The following is an 8,762-nucleotide window of genomic DNA, read 5'->3' as shown; positions in this document are numbered from 1 at the left end:
ATTCAAGTGTGACAGTGGTATGGTTCCTTTTGAAAACATTTCTTTATCTTTTTGATATACATACTGACCTATTTAGATTAAATGGTAAGTCATATTGGCTTCAAAACAACGTGGAAGTGGGGGATGTGGGTGGGAGTATGGATGCAACAAGATTAGCCATGAGTTCATAATTATTGAAGCTGGGTGATGGGTCTGCGGTTCTTTTTACAATTCTGTTTTTGCAGGTGCTTGAAATGTACTATCGCAGAGCTTTTTTAAAAGAAGGGAACATTTGGGCGCCCGGGTGGCTCAGTTGGTTAGGCGACTGCCTTCGGCTCAGGTCATGATCCTGGAGTCCCGGGATCGAGTCCTGCATCGGGCTCCCTGCTCAGCAAGGAGTCTGCTTCTCCCTCTGACCTTCCACCCTCTCATGCTCTCTCTCTGTCATTCTCTCTCTCTCAATAAATAAATATCGTTAAAAAAAAAAAAGAAGGGCACATTTGACAGGGCCAATGGAAACAGGTGTTTTATAGGAGATACCAACACCAAAGACAACTTTGACCTTCTATATTTTTATTTTTATTTATTTTTAAAAGATTTATTTATTTATTTGACAGAGAGAACACAAGCAGGGGGAGCGGCAGGCAGAGGGAGAGGGAGAAGCAGGCTCCCCACTGTGCAGGGAGCCCCCTGCGGGGCTCGATCCCAGGATCCTGAGATCATGACCTGAGCCGAAGGTACAAGCTTAACTGAGTCACCCAGGCGCCCCTATATTTTTATTTTTAAATTCCAATTCCAAAGCATAAAAAAGTGACCTCTAAATTGTAGAGAAAAATACTAGCCCGGTTCAAAAAAAAAAGGGCACCAGCCAGCAATTGGTTTGGAGATAAAAGATATAAATTGTCTGTAGGACACAGGACAAAGGTTAAGTGTTTACAGGTCATAGTTAGCTCTTTAAATGCTAGTTAAACACGCACACACACATGCACACAGACACGCACTTGTGCTCATGCGTGCACCCAAAACAGCAAGCCATTTCTTTAAAGCACTTGGTTTGTGTCTTAGACAAACCTTTCAGTACGTGCGTACAAGGTCAGGACTTCTTCAGTTCTCCTACAAGCCCTGTCTGCCTTTGCCCCGAGAACCCCCGGGATCACTCGTCTTTCATTACTATTCAGACATCTGTGAGATGTGTCATGGTAGTGGGGGGGGGGGGCATGCGTGGATTATTCAAGTACAACTATCGATAAAAATAAGTTTATTTTAAACTGGGAGATGTACTGGAACTGGGCATGTTTTTCAGAAGAAAGTTTGGTTTTGTGTTCTTTTGTTTATTCAGCCGACATTTATGTATCTCTTGTGTAGGTGATACTCTGCTAAACCCTGGGAACACAAAATAAATACGAGCATCAGCTGTGGAAGTGCTCCCAGGGAAGAAATTTAGCGTTTCCGACATGGCCTCTGGCAGCCAGCTCTGGGAACGACAGGCCGGGCGACCCAGAGGGCCAGAGAGTCGTGGGAGGTAGGAAGTGCGGGAGCTGGTGACCTCAGAGCTGCGGGGGCTGTGGGCCAGGAGGCGGACAGTGGCCACCACCCCGTCAGGGGCCTGGCTGCGAGGGCAGGTGACGTGCTGTCAACAACGCAGGACTGGAGAGGGCTAGACTGGCAAAGAGAAGATGGGAAAAGATTTAGGTGTGATGAGTCGAAGACGTGCCTGGGAGCTAGCAGGTCGAGGCACCTTGAGACCACGGGATACACAGCAGTCCCCCTTATCTGCAGCGGATACGTTCCGAGACACCCAACGGGCCCCGGAAACACTATGATTTTCCTACACATACATGTCTCTGATGAAGTTTACTTTATGAATGAGGCACAGTAAGAGATGAACAACAATAACTAATGATAAACTAGAACAATTACAACAATGTACTGTAATGACAGTTCTGTGAATGCGGTCTCTCCCTCGCTCAGAATGTCTTATCGTACTGTACTCCCCCTTCTCCTTCTTCCTGTGATGATGCGTCAGGATCGTCCGCTTCCAGAGCCGGGTTGACCTCGGGGACCCGAAGTCCGTGGATGTGGGGAGACGACGAGATAGATAGGCCTACTAATCAAGGAGAATGTTCAGGAAAGAAGCTGTAGCTAGAAAGGTAGGGACGATTATTGTTTTCATTGTTAGTGTCTCAGGACTATCCCCTTAACCTCTAATTTTATGTCCCGGCCCGTAGCCTCTACTAACCCTGCTGTCTGTAATTCAGAGGGTACTTTGTACCTTAGGATGCACTCGATCTTGTTCCAGTTCCATAGATTCCTAAAAACACGGAATTCTCTTTTCCAATCTGATGTCTATCACTAATACCTTTTTCGTTATATCAGTATCTGCCCTTTAATTTTGCTTACTTATGTCAAAGGCTGAAAGATACAGTGAAGTCTTTTTTTTTTCTATTGTATTTCTAGTAACTGATCTGTATGGTCTATCGGGTGTTGCTTTCTACTTGTTGATTCTATGTCATTGGCCATCGATGCCAGTCCATGATCTGTCGTCCCTGGACTCGAACCTCTCACCATGTAAGGACTCCTGATGCGTTGACTGCTTTTTGCCTGCAATTCTATGGTGCAGGGATCAATATTATCACTGGGCCCTACTTTTGGTTCATCTGCAGATTCCTTTCTCTCTAACCCTTTATTTTTAGTGTTGAAAGCAAATGACAAGGTGGGTAAAAGCATATAATTGTTTTGAGAATCCATCCTTGAATTTTTTTAATATGGGTGTTTAATCTGTTTATACATATCATTAAATTAAGGTGGCCTTCTGACAAGGTTATGCTTTTTTCTTATGCTTTTGCTGTTTCTGCCTTCCACTACATGGCAGTGTGTTACTGCCTTTTATCTTCCAGTGATTTGAACATGCTATGGCCTGTGTTTTTGTAATTAAACAATCATTATAAAAGCAATACACTGCAGCCAGATCAGAAAGTAAAGATAAGCAAAATGAAATGAAACAGACCCGGAATCCCACCTACCCAGAGACGCCCACTGTAAACATGTTTGTATCTATCTTCCAAAAGGTCTTGTAGATCTGTAAACACATCTGTGTATAAACACACAATAGACTCCTCCGGGGAAGTCATGCTACCCGTCCGCTTCTGTGACCTACTTGGATCGACATATACCGCATGCCTTTCCATGTGAATAGGTCTCCTCTACTTAATTCTGAAAATCCCCTTGTTGTGGACCCAGTCAGCCTTCTTACAGATATTTATGTTCAAACTGCCCTTTGGATATGTTTGTACCAAATTTACTTCTCATCAGCATGAATAATTAATACTGTTTTTCATCTTTGCTAATTTGATAAAAGGGGAGGAATAACATGCATCCTGTTTTCATTCGTGCTAGTTTCAACCCTAGACAAGCTGCACGTTTCTAGGTTTTCTTAGCATTTCTCCTTAAGGATTTAATATACGATGAAGGTGATTTTTTGGAACCAGTTGGGAAAGGAAGCAGTGTTCAGCAAATGATGTGGGAACCACTGATTCACCATGAGGACGAAAGGTTTTTGATAAAATGCTCACCAGATGTATTTATGATGTCTTCAAAAGAACCACAAATCTCCTAGAAGAGACATGGGTGTGCTTACAGCAGCTCAGCCCTGCTCGCTGTCCCTGGCCGTGAAAGCCCTCCGCCCTGCACACACACACACCCCCACCCCGCCCCTCCGTCATCCTTCTGGTCTGGGCTAAAGCGACACCTCCTTGGGCCGTGGCTCATCCTCCGCTCCACCAGGAAAACATCATCTGGTGTATCTCCTGCCTACTTGAGTTTTGCCACACGTTGTACATTTATAAGTGACCCAAGCCTTTGGAGCTTTTTCATGCTCTCTTCCCACATAGGCCGGAAGGTGCCTCAGGTCAGGGATCTCGCCTCTTGCCGTCCCTCTTCCCTGCCCAGGAGCCTTCCAATCATTTAGCCCCTTTCCGGGGGTGCTTCCTCCCACCTCCACTTTTTAAAGTACACGTTAGAAATACCATTGCCAGTGCGTGCTCCCTTCAGGCCTGTTCCTGCTTCGGCTTCCTCCTGCAAAGCTCTGCCTGGGGGGGGGGTCTCTGGCCCACCTCCCCGAAGAGTGGCGCTCCCCTCCGCCTCCTTCCCGATCAGGGCCGCAGTGTGCTGGCTGTTTGGGAACTGACGTAGGAGAGTGGGAAAGCAAGGGCTGGAGCGTGGCAGAACCACGAAGGCCGCGCTTCGGGAAGTCTGAGGCCGCCCTGGGGTGTAATACACACCCAGACGTCAGACCTGTGTGCGCGTCGGGGGCGGGGGAGGAAGTACCTGTGCACGCGGAAGTCACGGGCATTTTCTCACGGACCTCCCAGTGAGTAGGAATACTTCCCAGACTCTAGCAAACGCAGGCCTGCCCATCTTTGCTTCCAGGAGCGGTGTGCGTTTTCCTCATTTTCATTTCCTTCCAGATATTGCATCTGGATAATAGGATATTTCATTTCCTATTCCAGATATTTAGTGGGAAGGCAAGAACGAGGGACTCGGGGGCTGCTGGCGAAATGTCACGTTAAACTAGATGACTGCTTGAGAATTCCAGTCTTTCACTCTCTTGGGAGCCACACTGTTCTCCAGTAACTCTTTCTCCCTACGGTTCCAGTGCTTGGCACTCTGTACGTAAAAACCAACCGGAAAATGATCTAAGGGCCAGGTGGCAAGTTATGGCGCTAACTCTCATACTTGTGGAAAGGCTCAGGATGAATTTGGTACCAAGAAAAACTCAAGCTAAATTTGATTCCCGGGAGGAGGAGTCAGTGCACAAATAGGCGGGCCCTACTCCGGGTCAGGTGCCCATCCGGACACTGCTGGCGCAAGAAACGAGCTGGTGAGACTCACTGCCCTTAACGCCGAGCTCGCTCTAGTGGGGGAGACCTCCAAGGTGCCAATGAACACGAGGTCAGCAAGGGCCTCAGCTACATTTCACCCTATTTTTGAGCTGCGCTGTCAAGTCCCCCAGACCCAGGAAGTTGCAGCCATTGACTTCTTCGGACATTCTCTGTAGGAGGCGCCAGGATGGCCTGGGCCAGCCGCACACGCCTTCTTGCTCCAGAAGCCAGTCTGAAGGAGCAGCCCCTGGGGGGCACGCGCTGTGCTCGTAGCAGAGGGGAATGAGAGAGAGATGAGCAAGAAGCCCCCGGGAAGCTTCTGCTGGGGCTTGATGTGCCGTAGGGCCACTTACGTCTCGGCCAAAGCAGGGTTCAGGGGCAGCGGTGGCCCGGACAACCGGCTTTGCCTGTAAGGAGGACCTGCTAGCCCGTGCCAACGGATGGGACGCAAGATCCTCTGACAGGGAAAGGAGGGGGCGAGGGCTAGGCGCAGTTATATAGCCCACCCCGAGGGTAAGTGCTATGGAGAAGATCAAGCAGGGAGGGAGGGTCAGAGGAGCTGGGTGTGTGAGTGGAATGGGGGGAGGGGAGCATCCAGGAAATTGGCAGAATTCAAGGAGGTATGAATGTCTTACGTTTTGCTATTAGGATCACGACGTATGCTTGAGACGGCTGGCTGTTTGCCAAAGATCCAATTCCTGGTCTTCTTGGGCACAGACGTTGCTCATCACCATTTCAGTCTGGTGTGGCCACGTTGTCCTAAATGAGTAACTCTCTACTGTCATCTCATATCCACTGGGTGCCCACCTCTCCTGGACTGTCGCATAGATGCCTTTGTACTGTTGGCTTCTCTCAGGCTGGATCTAAACAAGGTCCACGCGTGGCATCTGGATGACATGTCCTTAAGACCGTGTTACTCTCCCATCATGGCAACTTCCTTTCTTTTCTTCGGTGGATGCAAGGAAATTGTTAAATGACCTGCTAAATGTGATGGCTTCTGTCTAGCATCGGCTGATGCCCAAAGACAAAATAGACACTCATGGCAAGACCTTCTGCTTATGCTATCGGCTACACTTTCACATTTCAAAGTCTCGAGAACTGCGAATCTCCGGCCGATCTGATTAGATTGCTCTGTTTTAATTTGTGCTGTGGTTGTTACTAAGCTCAGACTAGCGCTGCCCTTTTCTTGCTGTCCACTGGGCTCACATGATCAGTCTTTAGTTCTCCGTTTCTTTGCTTTATCCCTCTAAAACGACCTGTTCAGCTGTTGAGTTAACATTTTATGTCTTCACCCACCCACTTTTCCCCACCTCCTAACATCTATGAAATTGGCGGCATCGATGACCATGGCGTGTGATTTAAGAGGCGACCTTCCTCTCTCCTACTTGGTCCATTAAACGATGGCTCATCTTACAGCCAGAGGCGTCTCAGATCTGATTACATAAAGGCCCCTCGCTCTGGACCTTCTACTCCTCCCTGCCAACAGTGGGCAGCTTCTCCGGGGCAACCTTCTGAGGGAGGCAGACCAGTCAGGGTTGGAGAGGGCACTCGTGACATTCGAGGTCTTCAGAGTGGAAGTGGTTGGATACACATCCAGAAGCCTCTGCAGCTGCTGGAGGGCAGGGGGCCAAGGCGAGGCAGGCAGTTCCCAGAGATCCAGGCACGCAAGGGTTGCGGGGGAAGCCCCCCTCCATGGTTCCAGCCTCCTGCGTGCCTGACGTGGGGAAATCTCCAGACGACATCCAGTGGCCGCTGGCCAAATGCACGCCTGCCTTCTGCTCGGCCAAAGGCCTGTCCTGAGCAGCCACCAGAGGCAAACTGCTTCTGCTTACCTTCCACCTTCTCCCTCGCGGGGGCCTCTAACCCCCACCGCTGGCGAGGGGGCCTGGGAAATGCCGCCTCCAGGCTGCACGGGGGAGAACTTAGGCTGGGGGCGGGGCGGGGCGTGTCAACCCCACGCAGCGCTTCGGAACACGTCACGTGTGTCAGTCCATACATTCAACGTAAAGGAGCTTCGTTTCTCTCATCTTCTCTGAATGTAAAAAGAGCGTGTAGTATGTTCTTCCCCCCCCCCCCCCCCCGGATTGACTTCTTTCTGTGCCTCATGGAGCATATAGACCCCCACCCCCTGACGTCGATGAACTTGAGCAGCGCAGGCCAGCCAAAGGCAGGTGCCACAGTGAGGCCAAAGGTGGAGTGGGGCTTCCTGAGGCCACAGCCTGCCCGCCTGCCCCCTCGCCCCTGAGGGATCAGTTCCCCAACGCTTTGGTTCTTCAGCTGAAGAGCGGGACACAGAATTACTGCAGTAGTAGGACACTTAGCGCTCCCAGTCGCTAGGAACTGGCTCACGTGCTCTATCATGAGCTGCCCGAGGCTCTCCTTTCCATGAACGTTGGGTCACCTCAGTTATGGTCTAGGCAGCTGGAGGGCGGGAGGTAGGTCGCTTATTCCTTAAAGCTCGTCTCCTGGGTTGCGAGCGCCCCTGGAGCCAGAGCAGGGGGTCCCACATGTCCAGAGTTACCTCGAGTATAGCAAGGAGAGTGGGGAAGCTGGAGCGGAGGACGTGCTCACCGTGGAGAGTTGCTTTCAAGGTGCAGTTCCATCCACCTTCAGGAGAAAATTGGGGAAATGTCGGGAGGTAAAGGAAGGAACCCTGTCTGCCATGCATTGTGAACGTGGGCCCCGGGCGGCACATCCTCCATGCCCGAGAGCCCTCCCTCGTTCCCTGGATCCACGTCAGAGGACTGAGAGATACGAGCGCGTCCCAGCATCTCACCCAGAGATGCTGTACAAACAGCCCCAGAATTCCAACCGTACTTCATTCACTCAGCCAACGGTGAATGCAACCCCTTCGTACTTGGAAAGCGCTGCTTTCCTCGCCACGACATTGTTCCTAGTCACGAGGGTTAGCTTTTCATTTCTAGTCCTATTACAGAAGGGCCTGGCTTTTTCATGCTTACCGAGGGGGCCTGGGTTTGAAAGTCTGGGAAGTCCTACTCTGGAACGCATACTCTGAAGACGTTGCAATGACCAGAAATCATGCAGAGACGAAAGCAAATGCTCCACGCGCCCGGAGGGCTGCGAGGTCAGCTTGCAGAATTGCGCCAGCTGGTGTTGGAAGGAGGGACTGAGAGGCAAAACCAGAGGAAAGATCATTTTAAAAGCCCGGAGAGTTCACAAGAGCCTAACGTGGCATGCTCTCTCTGGACTACAAGCTGACAAACCAGACGGGAAAGAGCAAGTGGTTCTGAATCCCCCAAGTCCCAGACAAGCACAGTGACAGCCCCGTTCCAGCCACTAGAGCAGCAGCCTTGGAGCCTCGGCGAGGACCCTGTCATCTCCGAATGAACTAGCAGACACGCTGCTGCAGCGGGAGGAGCTTCGGGGTTCAAAGGCATGGAGCAGAAGCTCCCGGCGTAGGGGAGAGGGGCAAGGGGTCAGATACTGAAGGCGATGCGACCCCAAGCCCGAGCCTCCGAGGCTTTTCCGCCCCGTAAGCCGCGAGAGCTGAAGGCGGAAAGGCGGTGTGGCTCCTGGCCCTCCGCCCGGGGCCCACGTTCACAATGCATGGCAGACAGGGTTCCTTCCTTTACCTCCCGACATTTCCCCCAATTTTCTCCTGAAGGTGGATGGAACTGCACCTTGAAAGCAACTCTCCACGGTGAGCACGTCCTCAGCTCGAGCTTCCCCACTCTCCTTGCTATACTCGAGGTAACTCTGGACATGTGGGACCCCCTGCTCTGGCTCCAGGGGCGCTCGCAACCCAGGAGACGAGCTTTAAGGAATAAGCGACCTACCTCCCCCCCTCCAGCTGCCTAGACCATACCCCGGGGGTAAAAGGGCAGCCAGAACTGCGAGGCAGACGTAGGAACTCGGGGACGGGGACGAGATATGTGGGGGGCC

This window comes from Phoca vitulina, unplaced genomic scaffold (genome assembly GCF_004348235.1).
Source record: "Phoca vitulina isolate PV1807 unplaced genomic scaffold, GSC_HSeal_1.0 scaffold55, whole genome shotgun sequence".
In the NCBI taxonomy this organism is placed as follows: Eukaryota; Metazoa; Chordata; class Mammalia; order Carnivora; family Phocidae; genus Phoca; species Phoca vitulina.
This window is presented reverse-complemented; position numbering follows the sequence as displayed.